Source organism: Sarcophilus harrisii, chromosome 2 (genome assembly GCF_902635505.1).
Source record: "Sarcophilus harrisii chromosome 2, mSarHar1.11, whole genome shotgun sequence".
NCBI classification, from domain to species: Eukaryota; Metazoa; Chordata; class Mammalia; order Dasyuromorphia; family Dasyuridae; genus Sarcophilus; species Sarcophilus harrisii.
The window spans coordinates 588,951,594-588,971,677 of NC_045427.1; the positions used below are offsets into that span (position 1 = coordinate 588,951,594).

Sequence of the window (20,084 nt, forward strand, 5' to 3'; positions counted from 1 at the left end):
TTGCAGAGTTAAATTCTGGGACTAATCCAGTAAGAGAGATGTTAAAGACAGTGGGTCAAATACCTCAGTATGGTTACCAGGTTGGTACAGTTCTAGCTGGATCTAACTCTGCCCTCACTCCACTCCCAATACATCATATGTATATGTGTGTGTATAAATACACACGCGCACACACACATACACATTAGATGTAGTAATTGTCTTTTCTCCAGGGATCATGTCCCCTTTACACAGTTTCCTCCAGGATTAGAATGCCTGCTTTCCACAGGATGATCCCAATAAGGACTGTCTTGAAGCCACAATGCTTATTAGTGGGTCCCTGTCGATTCTTTCTAGACTTGTCTGATGTCTGGACTTCCACCTGTAAGGCTTGTAGGCTGTCTTGACATGGTATTCCATAAACCTACTGAAAGCTGAGATTATTCTGTCACTCACTCATAGAAGACTACAAAGTCATAGGCAGTTGAGTTTAATGGGAGCGTTCATGTTTTCAAAAAGCTTTTGGCTATAAATGTAACTATAGACCTGCTTCTCTCCCCATTCCACCCCCATTCATATTGCACTGAAAAGTAAGGTTCACAAACTATGTATGTATTAGCTACTTGTTCAGTCTTCTCATAATGCTACTTGGAACTTATGCTGATATATTTCCATTTTCATTATATAACAAATAGCTCCTTTTTATTTACATAGAACTTTATAATTTACAAAGTATTTTCATCACATCAGTTCTAAGTCTTTATATACTTATACCTAGCACAGTCCTTTGTCAATGAAAGGAAGTTAATAAATGATTAGATTAGTGAAAGCATTATCCCCATTTTACAGAAGAGAAAACTAAAATTCTGAGAGAATAAGTGACTTGGCCAAGATCATATGAGAAATGACCATTAGAAACAAGACTCAAAAACAGGTCTTCTGGCTCTAAGTCTAGTTCTATTTTTGCTATAGCATTCATTCATCCAATAAGTGTTTATTAAATGCCTACTATATACATATGAGCCTCTATAGTATAGAGCAGAGATGTTGTACTTGCTACACCAGCAGAATTCCTTAGTGATATTGAACATGAGTAAGATGTAATTGAACAATAATTAACAAAATAAATAAAATACAATACAACATAGATAATATAAATTTGTGGTTTTCTAAATTAATGTAACAGGGATCTGTATCTATTAATACTGCTGATGTAGAAGATAAAGAATACCTTAAAAAAAACCTTGGGTTTAAATCTCACATAGGCCATGGGTCAATATATGGGCAATTTACTTAACACTGTGCTTTAGAGAACAGTTACTAGACTTTGATGGAGGGAGTTTTTTATTTTTTTTAAGAAAGTAAGAATAAATTTTTTACTTTATCATTTTATTTATTTTTGTATCTTTTCATTTTTTAAAAATTATAGCTTTTTATTTTCAAATTATATACATGGATAATTTTCAACATTCACTCTTACAAAATCCTGTGTTCTAATTTTTTCCCTCTCTTCCCCACTATCTGCTCTCTTAGTTGGCAAGTGATCCAATATATATTAAATATGTGCAATTCCTATATACATATTTCCACAAATATCATGTTGCACAAGAAAAATAAGATCAAAAGGGGAAAAATGAGAAAGAAAACAAAATTCAAGCAAACAATAACAAAAAGAATGAAAATATTATGTTGTGATCCACACTCAGTTCCCACAGTCCTCTCTCTGGGTGTAGCTGATTCTCTTCATCACAAGATCATTGGAACTGGTCTGAATCATCTCATTGTTGAAAAGAGCCACGTCCATCAGAATTGATCATTGTATAATCTTGTTGCCGTGTACAATGGTCTTCTGGTTTTGCTCATTTCACATAGCATCAGTTCATGTAAGTCTCTCCAGGCTTCTCTGAAATCATCCTGCTGGTTGTTTCTTACAGAACAATAATATTCCATTACATTCATATATCACAATTTACCCAACCATTCTCCAACTGATGGACATCCATTCAATTTCCAGTTCCTTGCCACTACAAAAAGGACTGCCACAAACATTTTTGCACATGGGCACCATCGTTTTCTTGACAATTTTGTTTTCAGAATTTAGTCAAACCATGGTCTTATGGATTTGCTTTACAAAGCAAATCTTTAGTGGAGAGATGCAATTTCCCCAAGTCTCTGTGACTAGCTTGCCTCCTAGTGGTGAGGGTTAAAATGATCAGGGCTGCTGTATAGTAGTTGGATTTTCTCTCCTATTATGGTGGCTTTGGTTGTAGATGGGAAGACAAAAAAACAGAAGAAAGAAAAGAAGGAAGGAAGGAAAGAAGGAAGGAAGGAGAGGAAGGAGAGAAAGGGACAGAAATAAAGAGGAAAAAAGCATGAAGGAAAGAAAGAAAAAGAAAGAAAGGAAGGAAGGGAGAAAAAAGAAGTAAAGAAAAATACAGAAAGAGAAAGAAGGAAGGAAAGAAAATGATACAGAGAAAGAAAAAAGAAAGGAAGGAAGAAGAGAGGGAGGGAGGAGGAAGGGAGGAAGGGGAAGAAAAGAAAGAGAGAGAGAGAAAGGAAGAAAATAAAGAAAAAAAGGAAAAGAAAGGAAGAAGAAAGAAAAAGAAAGAAAATGACTGGTTCATTGTCAGCTTGTATCCAAGTTATAGAAATAAGGACAGGTTCCAGCTTATCTTTCCAGACTTCAACTCACATACGCTGTGCTTTAGCCAGACTGGCCTGAGTTTTGTATATGCCATCTTCAAGACTGGAAAGATCTCTCTCTTTCTACTTCAGCCAGTGTTACCCTAATATCTTTCAAGGTTCAGCTCAACTGTTGCTGCCTCCATGATTTCCAGCTGTTAGCTACCTCCATATCTGTTTGTAGTTATTTTAAAGGCAGCATATATTTATTTATTTGTGTACTTGTAAAGGCCTCTAGTAGGATGTAAATTTCTTAATGGCAGGAAATGGTTATCTTTGTCTCTCCAGTGTGCAAAACAGTACAGGGCACACATTAAGCATTTTAAAATGGTTGTTGATTGATAAGGAGTAGACAGTTTCAAAGTTGTGAGATATTAGAAGAGTAAGTATACCTTTCCAGAGTAACCTTCAGTTACTCTTTGTTCATCTTTGCAAATGTCTCCAGTCTTCAAATTCAATTTGTTCCAAAGCTACATTCTATGCCCTGTGCCTTCCAGAGTTCTTCATAGTCTTCCCACACTTTCCTCCCTTATCCTATTTCCTTTCAGACTTTCTTGGACCATGTTCTCACTTACTGCCTTAATTCTTACTCTTATTTCGTCACTTATTCAGTGCATTTTCTTCTTCCTTGGCTTGCATGCTCCATTTCCCTCCATTACATCCTCGATCAATTCATGTCCATAACAAGCTCGTCCTTGTATTCCAGTTTTTGGTAGTTTTTAGATAACTCAATCACAAGCACATCTCCATAGAAAATAGCATCTTAGGGGTATTCCTTGAGGTTTTCTCCCTGTTAGTTTTCTCAGAACCATCCAAGTGGGCCCCTACCCAAAAATGAATCTAGTCTAATTGAGGATGAATGATACTTTTGCCAATAACAGACACATCTAAAGTCATATGAGGGGTCTCCTTCAGAATACAATCAGTGCTCCATCTAAACTTTTCCAAGTTCATTGTCTCTGAATTTTTTTCTGATAATTCATGTTTATAACATGCAATGCATTTGCAAATTCCCTTAGGAAGCCTCCACTTTCATTTCTAAAGCCATTGTCAAATGTGCCTTCATAGAGTTCTCAAACACTCATCTATCTGTCGATGGTGGCAAAGAAATCTTCTTGCATAGCTTTTATCCATTGACTTTGCCTGCAGCAAAGCATCTACATCTTCCTAGAACTGTTCAATATACTTGTTTTCTTGCTGTGTTAGGCTGTGAATTTGGATAATTTAGAATGTGTGCAATTCATTGATATGCAGGGGGAGTATTGCAAAAGTGGAGTGGAGAATATTGCAGCTTTCAATGAGAAGAATGGCTTCTTGTCTTCCCAATAAATCCCATACCTGCACCACTGTTTTATGCTGCTCTTCCAAGAAATAATTATTCTTCTTGCTTTTATTGTGTTCTTATTTCCTTAGCCTTCTTGGTTCACATATATCAGTAATACTAACATTAATCTCAGTTTTGTCCAGACCAGTCATATGTGACTGTTAAGCCTACTGCTTGGTAGCCACATATATCCTGACTGTTTTTACCAAAATTCAAAGCATCCTGGCTCTGCCACTTCCTATCTGTGTGACATTGGGGAAGTCACAGTCTCTCTGGTCTGCGTCTTTTTCCTGTGTAAAATGTGAGCATTGGACTCTATCATGTCTAAGTTTGTTCTGAACTTCTGATCTTATGCCATTGTTCAGCCTGGATAAAAGAGATGTGCCATTCATCGGCCAGCATTTTTGTTGGATGGTACAGAATCTTGCACTAGGACACCAAGGTTGCTGGTCCTCTTCTGCTATTGCTGTCTCTTCTTGCCCTTAGACAATCTACCTGGGGGATGGGTAGGTAGGCTCCCATTTCCTTTGGGAGATAGCTTAGCACCTTCTCAATTTGGGATCCTTTCAGAGTATGTCTGTGTTTCTCTCTGCCAAGTTCAGTTCACAAATAGGTGACTAGAAGGGAGGAAGGCTTTTGTGGGCAAAGAAAGGAGTAAATAGAGAAAACTTAATCATTAATTCATTTGTCAACTCCAAGGTCATTGATTCACTGGAATTTGACATAGTACTAAATGTTTTTTTAAAAATTTAAATCAATCTGCTATACATCAGTTTGTTGGCAGATGTGAATGGGGAATAGGAAATAATAGGAATAGGAAAAAAACATTCTAATCTTTATATGGGATCATCAGGAAAGATGTGCAAAGGCAGCACAACCTTTCTCTGAAATCATTTATATGGTAGGGAGATCAGTTTGATTGGGATAAAAAGGAACTAAGCCTTTGTTTTTAACACTTTGATCCCTTCTCCCTGTGAGAATCTGAATGGACCTACAATTCCCGGGTCTAGACGTGGGTACTAGTTTACCCATTTACACTATCTCTCCCTGAGAATGAATAGATTCAGTTTGTGATCGAGGGAGATTTATTGGATCCAGCTATTACTGAATGGAATTATGCTTTTAGAGTAGACCATTAAGAGAGAATCTCTGGAGAGATCCAGGAAGACTAACTTGCACAGTTAGAGAAAACTATGCAGAGACAAGATAGCTAATAATCGCTAAAATGTATATAGTATTTTAAAGTTTATAAAGTGCTTTATATAAATTATTTCATTATATTCTCACCACAACCATGAGAGGTAGATCCTTTTTATTATTTTCATTTTACAGATAAGGAAGCTGAGGCAGACAGGAGTTAAATGACATTCAAAGTCACACTGTTAGTAGGTAATTGAGGAAGGATTCATTTAAAGTCTTCCTAGCTCCAAGTCTAGCACTCACTCCACTTTCTGGAAGCTTTGGAGAGAGGAAGGGGGTCTCCCTATCATTCCCGCTGGAAGAAGCCCCTAACCTGAGGGGAAGGAGCAGAGGTGTACTGTAGCTAATTACATATGTACTCATCCATTCAGTCCAAGATGTGGAAAATCCTATTGACTCTTTGTGGGATTCTGTGAATACCTAATGGTTTTTTGTTTGTTTGTTTATTTGGGGCATTCTGACAGTGGAATAAAATAAGGGCTGTACATTATTACCTTATGTGGATTCTTAGACACAAATTATATTTTGTGGTACCCAGAAAGTCTGGTACAGGAAAATAAGCCAAAGAAATATGATTTTTGAAATAGAATCTCAAGATTAAATGCAGGCTGTGTAAGCTCATATCTTAAGGCAGTGGATTACATCTTTTTGAGCAACTAATAATGCAAGTCATGTAGCACCTTAGGATGTGTGAAGCACTTCCTTCACAGCAATGCTATATGATAAGTAGTGTTACTATTGTTATCTCTAATTTACAGGTGAGGAAAATGATACTAGTGTCCTAGCTAATAGGCCTGCACTCTATCCACTATACTCTCTTTCAAATACCAATAGCACTTTTCAGGAAGCTAGTTTGAGTAACTGGAAATAGAATAATTGGTGTTAAGAATAACTGGTAGCTGGCACATTAGCTTTCTGGATATGATTACATGAAACTTACTGAAGATTCCCATAGGTCTATAATACAGAAAATCATGGCTACAAAAAATAAGTATTTCCAACTGGACTTGACATGAATAGCTCAAAGATGACATGAATGTACAACAAATACTTGTATCAGCAAACTGTGCATCATGGAAAGAACAGTGCAACTGAGTTGTTTTCATTTTTGCTTTGGACATTTGCTCATCCAGCAGGAATGTTTTTAAAGGCCATAGCTCGCTCAGGCTGACTTTCTTCTTCCACTACATTTCCTCCAAACGTAATTCTGTTCTTCAGCATATACTTCCTGGATTTCCCTGTTACTGTTCTTTCCATGATGCACAGTCTGCTGGTCAGCAGGAGAAAAACACGTTAATAACAACAACAAAATAAATAAACTGAAAGAAAAAGACAATGGCTCTTGATTCATTTATGTATGCATTTATTTATTCAACAAATATTATGCCTCTTTTTTGTGCTTCCACTGTATTAGGTTTGGAGGGACATATAAATCTAAATAAGACAGAGTCCCTGCCTTCAGAGAACTTACACTCTAAAAAGTGTTAAGGGATTATTGCCTTTATATCCTGTGTGACCTTGGAAGTCACTTAATTCTGTTTACCTCAGTTCTACCTGCAAAATGGTGATAATGGCACCTGCCTTCCAGGGTTGTTGTGAAGATTAAATGAGATAGTCATTAAAAAGGACTTGACATCATTATAAAGTACTTGACATGGTGTTTGGCACTTAGTAAGCACTAAATATTAACTGTTATTATTATTATGTTTATACATGCACAAAATAAAATTCATTGGATTAAAAAGGAAACTATATTGAAATGTAGTTATAAACATAAGCTTTTTCAAAGTTCACAGATCCCAGTCTAAGAACTCCTATTATATACCCTCTTTTTGACTTTTCCAGTTCCCCTGGGTTCTCCTATTGGTGAATTCCATGAGAACAGTGACTAATTTTTGCCTCTTTGTATCCCCAATGCTTGACACAGTGCCTGGTACACAATCCATGCCAGTTGCTTTGGAACAGGAAAGTTTACAGGAGCAGTGGGTCTGGGAAGAAATTCATTCCATTTGGGACATGCTAGAGGGCAGTTCTTTGCTTTCTAGGTTCATATTTTCAGTCATTCTTGGCTTTTTTCTCTTTCCCATTTCTCATACAAGGCAGTTGCTGAATACTTTTTTCTATTCTATCTCCATTGTATCTCTTACATCTGTGTCCCCTTATACTCATTCATACAGCCACCATCCTTTTCCAGGCCCTAATCATCTTTTGATTAAAGTATGGTAAAAGAAGTTATTTCATTAAATATTATTATTCTATAAGAAATGATCATCAGGATTATTTTAGAGAGGCATGGAGAGAGTTACATGAACTGATGCTAAATGAAGTGAGTAGAACCAAGAGAACATTGTATACAGCAACAACAGGATTATACGATAATCAATTCTGATGGACATAGCTCTTTTCAACGTGATGTAATTCAAGTCAATTCCAATAGACTTGTGATGGAGAGAGCCATCTGCATCCAGAGAGAGGCCTGTGGGGACTGAATGTGGATGATAGCATACTATTTTCACCCTTTTTGTTATTGTTGTTTGCTTGCTTTTTTTCCTTTCTCATTTTTTTCCCTTTTTGATCTGATTTTTCTTGTACAGTATGATAAATGTGGAAATATGTTTAGAAGAATTGCACATGTTTAACCTATATTGGATTACTTGCTGTCTAGGGGAGGAGGGTTGGGGAAAGAGAGGGGAAAAAATTTGGAACACAAGAGTTTACAAGGCTGAATGTTGAAAATCATGCATATATTTTGAAAATAAAAAGCCTTAAAAAGAAAAAAAAGAATGAAGGACAAACAACTTTTTACTCTTAAAAAGTTGATTGATAATTTATTGATATTGCTATGATCATTTTGAATTTAAAATAGTTCTGTACTTAAATCAATCCCATGATCCTAAAAAGAAAAAGAAGTAATAACATACCTAATCTATCATTCTCTGGAAAAAAATAGCTAAAATAAGTTTTACTGATGTTCTGTTTTTTAAAAATGAAAATAAAAAGCTATTTTTTTAAAAAGTAAAGAAAAGAAGTTATTTCAGTCTATTACTATGTATCTACAGGCCCCTACTCATGTCTCAGTCCTAGGCCTTTATCATAAATCACTGGACCCCACACTAGCCATTTTATGTATTCATCTGTCTTCATTTATTCATCAAACTACCCAGGAGACAGAAAAATAAGAGTTGATGCTATGCTGGCTGTATGACCCTCATCTGCCATGCTGACCCTCTTTTCCCATCAGTGAGTTCCTTCAACCATTCTCCATTTAGGGGAAAGGCCCAAGCTGATCATGCTCCTCTCTCCACCTCCCCTCTTACCCTCCCAGCCCTTGAGCTTCTGACACTCCATACTTCAGCACCATGATTGTGAGTGAGTACCTTTTCTCTCTACCCTTCCCCACCAGTTATCACTCTTATGTGCTATCTTCCCCCATTAGAATATAAGCATCTTGAGAGGAAAGACCTATATTTCTTGTTGCTTTTATTTGTATCCTCAGCACTTAGCAGAGCATCTGGCACATAGAAAGTACTTGGTAAATGCATGTTGCCGTTTGCTTGCCTGTGTAAAGGCCTAACCCTGCCTCCAAGTTCACCCTGAACAACTTACGCCTACCTTTAGTTTAGCACATTGCCTTCTGGGCCACCCACTTCCAAATGTCACCTCAACCACCTTCAGAATCCGTACCTGTCTAACAAAGAACAGCAGCTCAAGAGTTTGTGACAGAGTCCCTACCATCAGCCCCTGGATTCTGCTCATCCAAGCTTCCGACAAGGTACAGACTAACAGGCAGTACCAGCCAAGATGCCCTTCCCCCCAGGGCATGGGGGCACAATGCCAGCAGTGAAAAACAACTTCCTGACTCTCCTTGCAGCCTTCATCCCTAATTCTCTGAACTTTCTGAACTTCTAACAAACGTTCCCACTAATTTTTAAGACAAGTAGTAAGACCAAGCACAGGAACAAACTTCAGCTCAATCCCATGTCCTCCAGGAGGTCTTGCCTGGTCCCCCTGTCCTATGTCAGTTGCTAGTGCCTTCCCTCTGAGGTTCCATCTATATATTGTATATACCCATTTATTTATATGTTGTCTCCCCATCAGAACTTGAACTCCTGGAGGGAAGGGAACATGTTTTTGCCTTTTTTATCCCCAGTACTTGGCATAGAACCTGGGACATAATAGGTGCCAATAAATGCTTACTGATAATGAGGGCGAACAGTAATTGAATGTTATGAATGAAGTTTTAATCAAGCACAGTAACAAATAGTGCTATGAATGGTGTTGTAATCAAAGGGAACTTTCAACAAAATTGTCAGACAAAATTGTTATTGTGTAACATGGCAAATAGGCATAAGTGGGAAACAGTTCAAAGAAATGAATGTAATTTTTGTTACTTTACATAAGCCAGACTAGGTATTTGTAGGAATGGAGGGCACAGGGATGAGAAAAAAAAACACAAGGAAAAACAGAGAGATGCTCTGAAGTTCCCTGGATCTGTAATTCAGGAGGATTCATGTGTTCCACCACACCCCGGCTTCTTTGGCAGAGAATTGCTTCCCCCACCCACCCCACCAAGTGGTGGATGCTGGAACATTCTAGTTATGAATCAGCTTGATTCATATGAAGGTAACACCCAGCCCTTCTGCTATAAAATTCTCCTGCTACAACTTTCCCTCAGAGTCCTGGAAGAAGGGGGAACAAGACCTTGTGAGGTTAGAAAATCTCTTTTCTAAAATTCTCAGCAGGATCTCCCACCAGTTGTGTTTGACAACAGTGATTCTCAGTTCCATTTAAACACATCACAAAGGAATATTACTTTGAAAGAAAAATAGCAAAAACAAAAGCACAAGCATTTCCTCCCAAACAACTTGGGAGACTATTATTTCCTAATGTCAATTTGATTTTAGAGGAAAGGAGGCACAGATGGCAGTTTCTAGATAATATTGGGTTTCCCAAAGTGCATGTTAACAAGCATCATGACTGCCAGATAACTCCTCATTTAGATTACTATTGAGTTGGGTCCCATAGTTCAAAAGTTACTCCTTGAGGCAGCAGAATAGAATGGGAAATCCATCATAGATTTAACTTCTGGCTCCCAGAATGACCTAGACAACATGAAAACTATTTTGAAAGCATGAAAGATCATGCTTTCAAAATTTATCAGTTCATAGCCTCCAATTCTTCTGCTTAAAAGGATAAATAGTGAGTACAGAAAAAACATCATTTTCACTGGGGCATGTCAGCTTCAGAGAGAAAGAATCCAGTACTGGATGACATCAGTGAAGAAGTCAAAACCAAGAGAAAAAGATTAACAAAGAACAGTCAAGGAGAAAGATCACGTCTCTAGCCTCAGAATAACTTTTGAAAGCCATCTCCCTACTTCTAATTGTGGGACAATTAAAAAATTTTTTCTCCCAAACACATAGTTAACAGAGCAGCACCAGAATGTCTACACATACCTCAAAGTCTCTCCAAGGCAAGTCCATCACACATTATCACAACTTTCCTTTGGAAGAGAATCCTCAGTTTCTAACATGGAAAGTAGCATCAGTAGCACTGTCATAGTTGTCCATTCTAGTCGTAAAAAAGAAGATAACTGGTTTCAAGGTAATAGCCTGAAGAAAGTGGGAAAGGGGGAAGAGGAACAATGACTAATAACTCCAGAAAAACATCGGTCTTGGGAGAGGACTGGGGACCCCAGATTCTCATTTCTAATACCAACCTCTGCAGCCAATTGGGTTATGGATTCAAAGCGGGAATTGTTTAGAATAATAGAATCCTAGGATCTAAGAGCTGATAGGACCTATAAGCATTATATAATCTAATCCCCCATTTTGCAGAGGAGAAAACTGAGCCCCAAAGATAAGAAGAAAATAGAAGTTTTTCACTCCACCCAAACCCTTTTCTTTTAACTAGTGACTAGTTCTTTTATTCCTCTTGCCTCCTGATCTGCTCTTTGCACCCTGGTAAATCTCTTGGAATTAACCATACTCTTTCACCCTTTGTAGTTCCTCCACACTGAACACAGGACCTCACATAGTAGGCGTCAGTGCAACTGATATCAGCTGAATGTCAGCACAATTCAGTAAAAGTGCTCCAGAGATTCCCAGTTGTTACAGAGTACAAAGGGCATCTTTTTGTTCTTTTCATTTAATCATCCAAGTTGTCATTACCCTACTCCTCTTCTGTATCCTTCCTACCTCCTTAACTCCTCATTCTCTTGAATCCAGGGGCCTTGTGTTCTCCACTTCCCACTTTTAGCATTAATATTAACACTGATTATAGCTGATATTTATACAGGCTTTTAAATTAGCAAAGGTTGGCACAACCATCTCATTTGATCCTCCCAATTATGCGAGGTACATAATATTTATTATCATTCCCCTTTTACAGATGAGGAAATTGAGACTTAAAGAGATTATGACTTCCCTATGATCATATCACTGGTAGATGTTGAAAATAGGATTCAAATTCATGTGTCTCCTGAAGTCAAATTCAGTCTCTTTTCGTTATACCACTTAAAATCTTTTCATGGTCAGTTATTCATACTGTTTTGTGAGAAAGACTTTGCATTTTGACAATTAAACCCTTAATAAGAATCTGATTATGAAATTTCTGACTCCCCCATACCCCCAATAAAGGATATTTTGGGTAGGTTTACTAACTCCCTGAAATCATAAATGGGCAGATGCCAAGTTTTAAAGTTGTCCATCCCAGAGTACAGAAATAGGATACTGGAAAGTAGCCAAGATGAAGGAGAGGCTCATCAAGTCTTGTGGATGTGAGTCAGACTAAAAGAAGGAGGGGGAAAATAGCAGGGAGAAGAGGCACTTTATTTTCTAAATTCTCCTCCTTGGGATTGTAACAAAATAGAAAAGAAAGTCTGTTAGTTTCTTTGACTTCTATGTTTGATATTATGGGATCTTCAGCTATTTCCAAAGATATAGATGAAAAAAAGGAGACCTGAATTCAGTAGCAGATGGCCAATCATCTCATCATTATCGAAGTAAAATTGAAATCACTCCCAAGTTTTAGGGAATAAAAATAAAGGCTATCTCCCAAAGGACTGAAATGAAAAACATTAGAGGTTTTAACCTATTATAACACAATGGCACTTGCAAAATCCACAGGTCTCACATTGGTATTTTTGTTGTTATTTTTTTAACTTGGTTTTCCAAGAACAGACAAAAATCTTGGCACTTGATTAAACTGTAATGAGTCCCACTCTGGCTGTTAAAGGAAAACAGAAACAAGATTGCTATAAATCCTCAGAGAGATACGTAGCATCCCTCTATGGGCTTACAAAAGGGAAAAAATAGTGATATCCTCTATATCCTGCCCACACTTCAAACTTGCCATTCCCAATACTGAATCTAGCATCTTTCCTTTGAGACCTTCAGCTCTTCCTCCAAACATTTCTATTTCTATGGGTACTACTGTCATCCTAGGCAATTATACATGAAATTTTGACATTATAACTGTTCTCCTTCCTTTATTCCACAGATGCAATTAGTTGTCAAGTCTTCTATATTCTATTCCTACCACACCTCTTCCACCTGCCTCTTAACTCTACTCACATGGCCACTACCCGTTCTTTTTACTTATTTTATTTTTACTGTTTTAACTTATATTTACTTATATTAATAAGCCTCCTGACTGGCCTTTTGGCTTCTAGTTTCTTCTGTTTATTCATCCCCTCTTTTTTTTTTTGATTAATTAGGTGTGTCTGACTTTTTGTGATCCCATTTGGAGTTTTCCAGACAAAGATGAGGAAACTGAGGCAAACAGAATTTCAAAAGCAAGTTCTTGGACACTGATGAGATCCCACTTCAGCATGACTCCAGAGGAAAGAATGAGACTGATAATTTTGCACAGCTCTGTGTCACTCAAATCCAATTTGCTCACAAATAAATACCTTCACCTTCATAATGTCATTGGTCTTCCTTGAGAATGAAGGACAAATAACAACTTTGTGAAACCTCAGTTTCCTTATCTATAAAGTGAGCAAGTTGGACTAGAGGGCCTCTGATCTAGGATTTTATGAGCTTATCTTTCAATATTCTTTTTTTGGAAAATTTTTATATTATTTTTTGGGGGAAAATTTTGAATTCCAAATTCTCTCTTCCCAATCCACTGAGAAGATATATAAATGTCATTATGAATCTTTGGGAACTCTCTTAAATCACTGTATTTATCAGAATAATTAAGTTTCATAGTTAGTTATCATTACAATGTTGTTTTTATTGCGTACAATGATCTCCTAGTTCTGCATACTTTACAGCAATACATATAGATCTTTCCATGTTTTTCTACAATCAGCTCCTTGTCATCATTTTTATAGCTCAGCAGTACTCCATCACGATAATGTGCCATAATTTATTCAGTCATTCTCTTACTGATGGGCACCCCCTCAATTTCCAATTCTTTGCTAGCACAAAAAGATTTTCTATAAATAATTTTATATATATAGGTCATTTTCCTTTTTTTTAAATGTCTTTGAGGTACAGAACTAATGGTGCTATTGCTAGATCAAAGAGTATGCACAGTTTATATAGCCCTTTGGGCATAGCTCAAAATTGTTCTTCAAAATGATTAGAGTGGTTCACAACTCCATCAACAATTCATTAGTGTTCCTATTTTCCCAAATCTCTTACATCATTTGTCATTTCTGATAATTGTGAAGTGATATTTCAAAGTTGTATTAATTTATCTTTCTAATCAACAATGATTTAGCACATTTTATTTAATTATCGATAGTTTTAATTTCTTTTGAAAACTCCCTGTTCATATCCTTTGACAATTTATCAGTTGGAGAATGGCTCTTATCTTTTTTTTTAAATAAATTTGACTCAGGTTCCTATGTATTTGAGAAAAGAAGCCTTTATCAGAGAAATCTGATGCAATTTTGTATATGACTTTGTTATCTGTGGTACCCTTTATCAAAATGTAATTTCCCTGCTCTTTTTTAATTAGATTTGGTTTTTGCTTTTGCTTTTTTTGAAACCATGATTGTTCCTGCTTTAAAAAAAACTTTAGTTGAAGCATAATAGATTTTGCTTCTATTAATTTGCTTCTATAAATCTCCTTATTTTAATTCTCTCTGTGTGTTTCTCTTTCAAATATATATCTCTTATAACTAAAATATTATTGGATTCTGGTCTCTAATCCATTCTTTTATGCACTTATGTTTTGAAGGTAAACTTATCCCATTCATATTAATATGAATTATTACAAAATTATTTATTATCAATACTTTAATTATTATTTATTATTAATTATTTTATATTTATTATATAATTATTAATCATAATTATATTTATATACAATTATTATATATTAAGTATGATTTATTATTTATTATATTATATATAATAATTAATTATTATTAGTTATTGCTAAATATACATTTCCCTCTATTCTAATTTTTTTCTGTTTAAGTAAAACATTTTGCTTCTGACCACAGCGTCCTTTAACTTGCCCTCCCTTTTATCGTCCCACTTTTCCCTTATTTCTGCTTCTGTTCCCTTGTTGAGTAAGATAGATTTCTATACTCAACTGAATATATGTGTGTAAGTATGAATCTATAGTATATGATGTTTATATATGTATGTGTGTACGTGTGTATTTATATGTTCTTACCTTTTTTGAATCAATTCCGATGAAAGTAAAGTTCAGGTGTTGCTTATTCCCCTTCTCGAATGTTCCTCTTCATTGCAAAAAACTTCCTTACATGCCTCTTTTATGTGAGAATTTCCCCCATTCTACCACTCCCTTTGCCTTTCTCCTATTCCTCTTTTCTTCTTCATATTGTTTACTCCTTCTAACTGTCCTAATAATGATAACATGATTAGAAGTTACATATATCATCTTCCTATATAGGAATGTAAATAATTGGACCTCATTGAATCCCTTATGCTTTCTCTTTTGTGTTTACTTTTTAAGCTTCTCTTGAGTCTTGCTTTTCAATGTCAAATTTCCATTCAGTTCTGATCTTTTCACTAGGAATGCTTAAAATTCTCCAAGTCCTTAAATATCCACTTTCTCCTCCAAAGTATTATACTCAGTTTTTCTGGATAGTTGATACTTGCTAGTAATCTTAGCTTCTTTGCTTTCTGGGATATCTTATTCCAAGCACTCCAATCCTTTACCCAGAAGCTGCTAAGTTTTGTGTGAACCTGACTGTGGCTCCATGATATTTGAATTATTTCTTTCTGACTGCTTGCAATATTTTCTCCTTAACATGGAAACTCTAGCATTTGGCTTTACTATTCTTGGGAGTTTTCATTTTGGGTTTTCTTTCAGGAGGTGACCAGTAGACTCAATTTCTATTTTTATCCTTTGCATCAAAGATAATGGAGTAGTTTTCCTTTATAATATCTTGAAGTATATAATATCTAGGATCTTTTTTTATTATGGCTCTTAGGTAGTCCAATAAATTTTAAATTATCTCTTCTTGAGCTATTTTCCAAGTGAGTTGTTTTTCCAATATTTCACATTTTCTCCTATTTTTGCATTCTTTTGGCTTTATTTTATCATTTCTTCATGTCTCATGAAGTTATTAGTTTCCCCTTGCCCAATTTTAATTTTAAAGGAATTATCTTCTTTAGGAAGTTTTGGTACTTTTCCCCCCATTTGGCCAATTCTGCCTTTTAAGGAGATTTTTCTTCAGTGAATTTTTGCTTTTCCATTTGACCTATTTATTCTGTTTTCATTTTCTTCATTATTTTCTTGTACTTCATTTACCAAGATGGCAATGCTTTTGTAATACCTTTTTAAAATTATTCTCCTTTCTATTTCTAATTTTCCCTCTATCACTCTTATCTCTTTCTTTGACTCATCCAGGAATTCTTCTTGGATTTGAATCTAATTATTATTTTTCTATTCCTGCTTTTTTTTTAATTTCAGCTGAAGCATAATAAATTTTGTTCCAGCCTTTTACCTTTATTCTGAATGCATCACTCTGCTTTAAATGTTTTTTTTGTAAACAACATATTGTAGGATTCTGGTTAATCCAGTCATCTATCCAATTCGTTTTTATGGGAGAGTTTATCCCATTCAGATTCATGGTTAAAATTACTAACTATATTTCCCACATTTTGTTTTCCCCAAGTTATACTTTTCTGTTTCATTTCCCCTTTCACTGCTCCCCAGTATTTTACTTCTATCAACTCCCTCAAACAGCCCTCCCTATATATATATATATATATATATATCTGTGAAGCTAAATATGTCTGATATTCTCTTTGAGCCAAATCTGATGAGAGTAAGGTTCATACCTTTCCCTCAAATGTAATAGGTCTTTTTTGCCTTTTCATGAAATGTAATTTACCCTATTTTATCTCCATTTTCCTCTTCTTCCAGTAGAATCCCCTTTCCTCTCTAATTTCTTTTCTTATATTATCACAATAATATCAAATTGTACCTATAACCTATAAGCATACCCATTAACAGAGATACAGATCTCAAGAGTTAAACATATCATCTTCCCATATAGGGATGTAAGCTTTTTAACTTTTAAAAGAAAGTTATTTTTTTCTTTCTTTTTAACCTTTTTATGCTTCTCTTGAGTTCTATATTTGAAGATCAAATTTTCTGTTCAGCTCTGGTATTTTCATCAGAAATAAATGATATTCACCTGTTTCATTGAATGTCCATTTCCCCCCCTGAAAAATAATGCTTAATTTTGCTGTGTAGTTGATTGTTGGCTGCAATCCAACTTCCTTTGCCTTTTGGAATATCAGATTCCAAGCCCTTCGATCCTTTAAAGTGGAAGCTGCTAGGTGCTGGGTAATCCTGACTGTGGCACCTCGATATTTGAATTGTTTCTTTCTGGCTGCTTGCAATATTTTCTCCATGATCTGATAATTCATTTCAATGGCTATATTCTCTGATTATAGAATATCAGGGCACTTTTCCTTGATGATATCCTGAAAGATGATGTCTAAGCTCTTTTTTTCATCATGGTTTTTAGTAGTCCAATAATTGTCTTTCTTGGATCTATTTTCCAGGTCAATTGTTTTTCTAATGAGGTATTTTCTATTTTCTTCTACTTATTCTTTTTTTTTTTTTTTTTTTTGGTTTTCTTTGACTGATTCTTGAAGTCTCATTGAGACATTCATTTCCATTTATAGATGATGTGCTCTCTAGGTCAGCCCCCACACTATTGTCCCAGACCTTTTCTACTCATCTGCTGAGTTGTTCTAGGCTGGAAAAATGTCTCACCCTGACTTCTTTTTTTGCTCTGCTACTACAAATTTTTATTTGAGGCATTATTTTATTTTATTTTTGAAAAATAGCACATTAGTAAAGTTTTATTTTATTTAAATTTCAGAACTTTTTGATTTTCTATAATGAACTTTGAGCCATTTTTAATCAGTGCAGTAATCGCTTTAAAACAAAATCTGAATATATTGTTTTGATGAATATCTTAAAATAAAAGTGATTTTAAAAATATGAATATCTCTTTTAAAAATCAAAACAAAAACAAATAAGAGGCAAATTGATGAACTTAAGGATTTACCAGAACATTTTAATTTAGTCCATGAACTCACTAAATAGAGATAATTTATAAGCAATATAATTTGTTTTTCTTCTGGAAAAAGGGAAGGCATGCTAATTAGGCATATGAAACATAACAATGTAAGAGAGAAGATATTAAATTGATACAAATTTGTGTTGAATTATTGTTAACTCCATAAACCTAGTAGAAATTTCATTTTGAATTTTTAAGGTTTTTAAGGTTTGTGTGTTGGGGAATCCAGCTGCCATCAACCATAAAGTATATTTTTTGTCTGCAGGGTTTGAGGTCCTAATGGTTGATTTACCTGATGGCAGCTGTCCTCATTAGGGGTTGTTTATTAGAAACATATTCAAATTATATTTATTGAATCTGGTGAATGATTCATTTGTCTTATGATTAAGGTTTAGTTTCCTGAAATAATGATTTGTCAAGATCATAGTGTCATCTAATCACCCATGATGAGTAAAGTAAACCAATTATTGTTATGTGAATAATGGACAATAGAAGTGTCAACACAGGCAACAGCTTGCTAATTTTACTGTCAGGATGCATTTCTTCTGGAACTGTCTGAGGTATTATCTTAAAGTTGTTTGGAGAGCAATGTTGGGAGGGCTGCTGGGAGAGTTGGATTACTGCCCCTAATTATCTGGCATATTAGCTCCACTTTCCCCTTCATCCCCATTCCCATGAGCTTGAAGAAAAAGCCTTTTCAGAATATTTCTGACAAAGCTCAGGATCTGAGAGATTTCTTTATCATATAAGGGAGCATTTTGAGAGCTCTCATAAAATAGCTAGTTGCTCTACCATCTTTTCCCACCTACTTCCACTTCTGTTTATATGCCTTCCCTCTCTGAAATGGGTCTGTATGCATCTTTACCTGTCAAAATTCTTTCAAGAAATCTTTCAAGGCCCATCTCAGATATCCTCTATGATAACTCCTCCAACAGCCTATGGTAGATCAGGCTCTTTTGTCTCTAAATCTCTCATAGAATAATCACACCATATACTTAGAGCTAGAAAAATCCATTGAATCCTTTTATTCATTGAATCCCAAAACATTTATAGATGTGGAAACTGAAGCTGTAATGCCACAGTAATGCCACAGTTTCCTTGAATTGCCCTACCTCAGTCATTCTGCCCCAAACCTCAGGTTATCATACCACCCTACCCTCTTGATCATCAGAATAATTGATAAGGATAAAAGATCTTATCTTTTAGAATATCAGATGCTGCTCCCCATTCCAATCTATTAGAATATCAGATACCTTTCCCCATCAGAATATCACCAGTATCCCTTCTTTCTCCACAATGATTAGCTATGACCCCTGACTCCCCAGCAACCATGTTGAAGAGACCCACAGTTGGCATTGACCTTGGCACCACTTATTCCTGTGTGGGAGTCTTCCAACATGGGAAAGTGGAGATCATTGCTAATGACCAAGGAAACAAGACCACCCCCAGCTACGTTGCCTTTATCAACACAGAACGATGAATTGGTGAGGCAGCAAAGAATCAAGCTGTAATGAACCCCAACAGCAGTTTTTGATGCCAAACGTCTGATTGGTCAAAGTATTGATGATGCAGTTGTACAGTCAGACATAAAGCCTTGGCCTTTTATGGTGGTGAATAACGCAGGCAGGTCTAAGGTCCAAGTGGAATACAAAGGGGAGACCAAAAGTTTCTATCCTGAAGAAGTATCCTCTATGGTCTTAACCAAAATGAAAGAAATTGCTGGCACTTACCTTGGAAAGACTGTTACAAGTGCTGTGGTCACAATACCAGACTATTTCAACAATTCCCAACGTCAGACCACAAAAGAGATTAGTACCATCGCTGGTCTCAATGTGCTCTAACTCATCAATGAGCCAATTGATGCTGCTATTGCTTATGGTATGGACAAAAAGGTTGGTGCCGAAAGAAATGTGTTGCTCTTTGACTTGGAAGTGGTGCTTTTGATGTTTCCATCCTTACCATTGAAGATGGTATTTTTGAAGTCAAGTCTACAGCTGGGGATACCCACTTGGGTGGCGAGGACTTTGATAACCGCATGGTCAACCATTTCATTGCCGAGTTCAAGTGAAAGCATAAGAAGGACATCAGTGAGAACAAGAGGGTAGGGTGGTATGATAGCCTAAGGTTTGGGGGAGGCTGTGGCATTACTGTAGCATACAAAGCTTAGAGAGACTAAATGATAATAGTTGCTAACATTTATATGATGCCTTAAGGTTTGCAATGTACTTCACCAATATTGTCATTTTATCAGAAAACCAAGATAATGGTAGTGGACCATAACCTTTGGCAGGTCCTACCCAGCTGGCCTAGCTTCAGTATAAGTCCAGTGATGGTGATACTTATCATGTCACAGAGATGATTCTGGATTCT

At 35.9% G+C, this 20,084-nt stretch overlaps 1 pseudogene; it reads left to right on the top strand.

The window, feature by feature from the left end:
- The first annotated feature begins 19,044 nt into the window (after nt 1-19,044).
- LOC100914668 lies at nt 19,045-19,810 on the top strand (annotated as a pseudogene).
- Nucleotides 19,811-20,084: the final 274 nt, after the last annotated feature.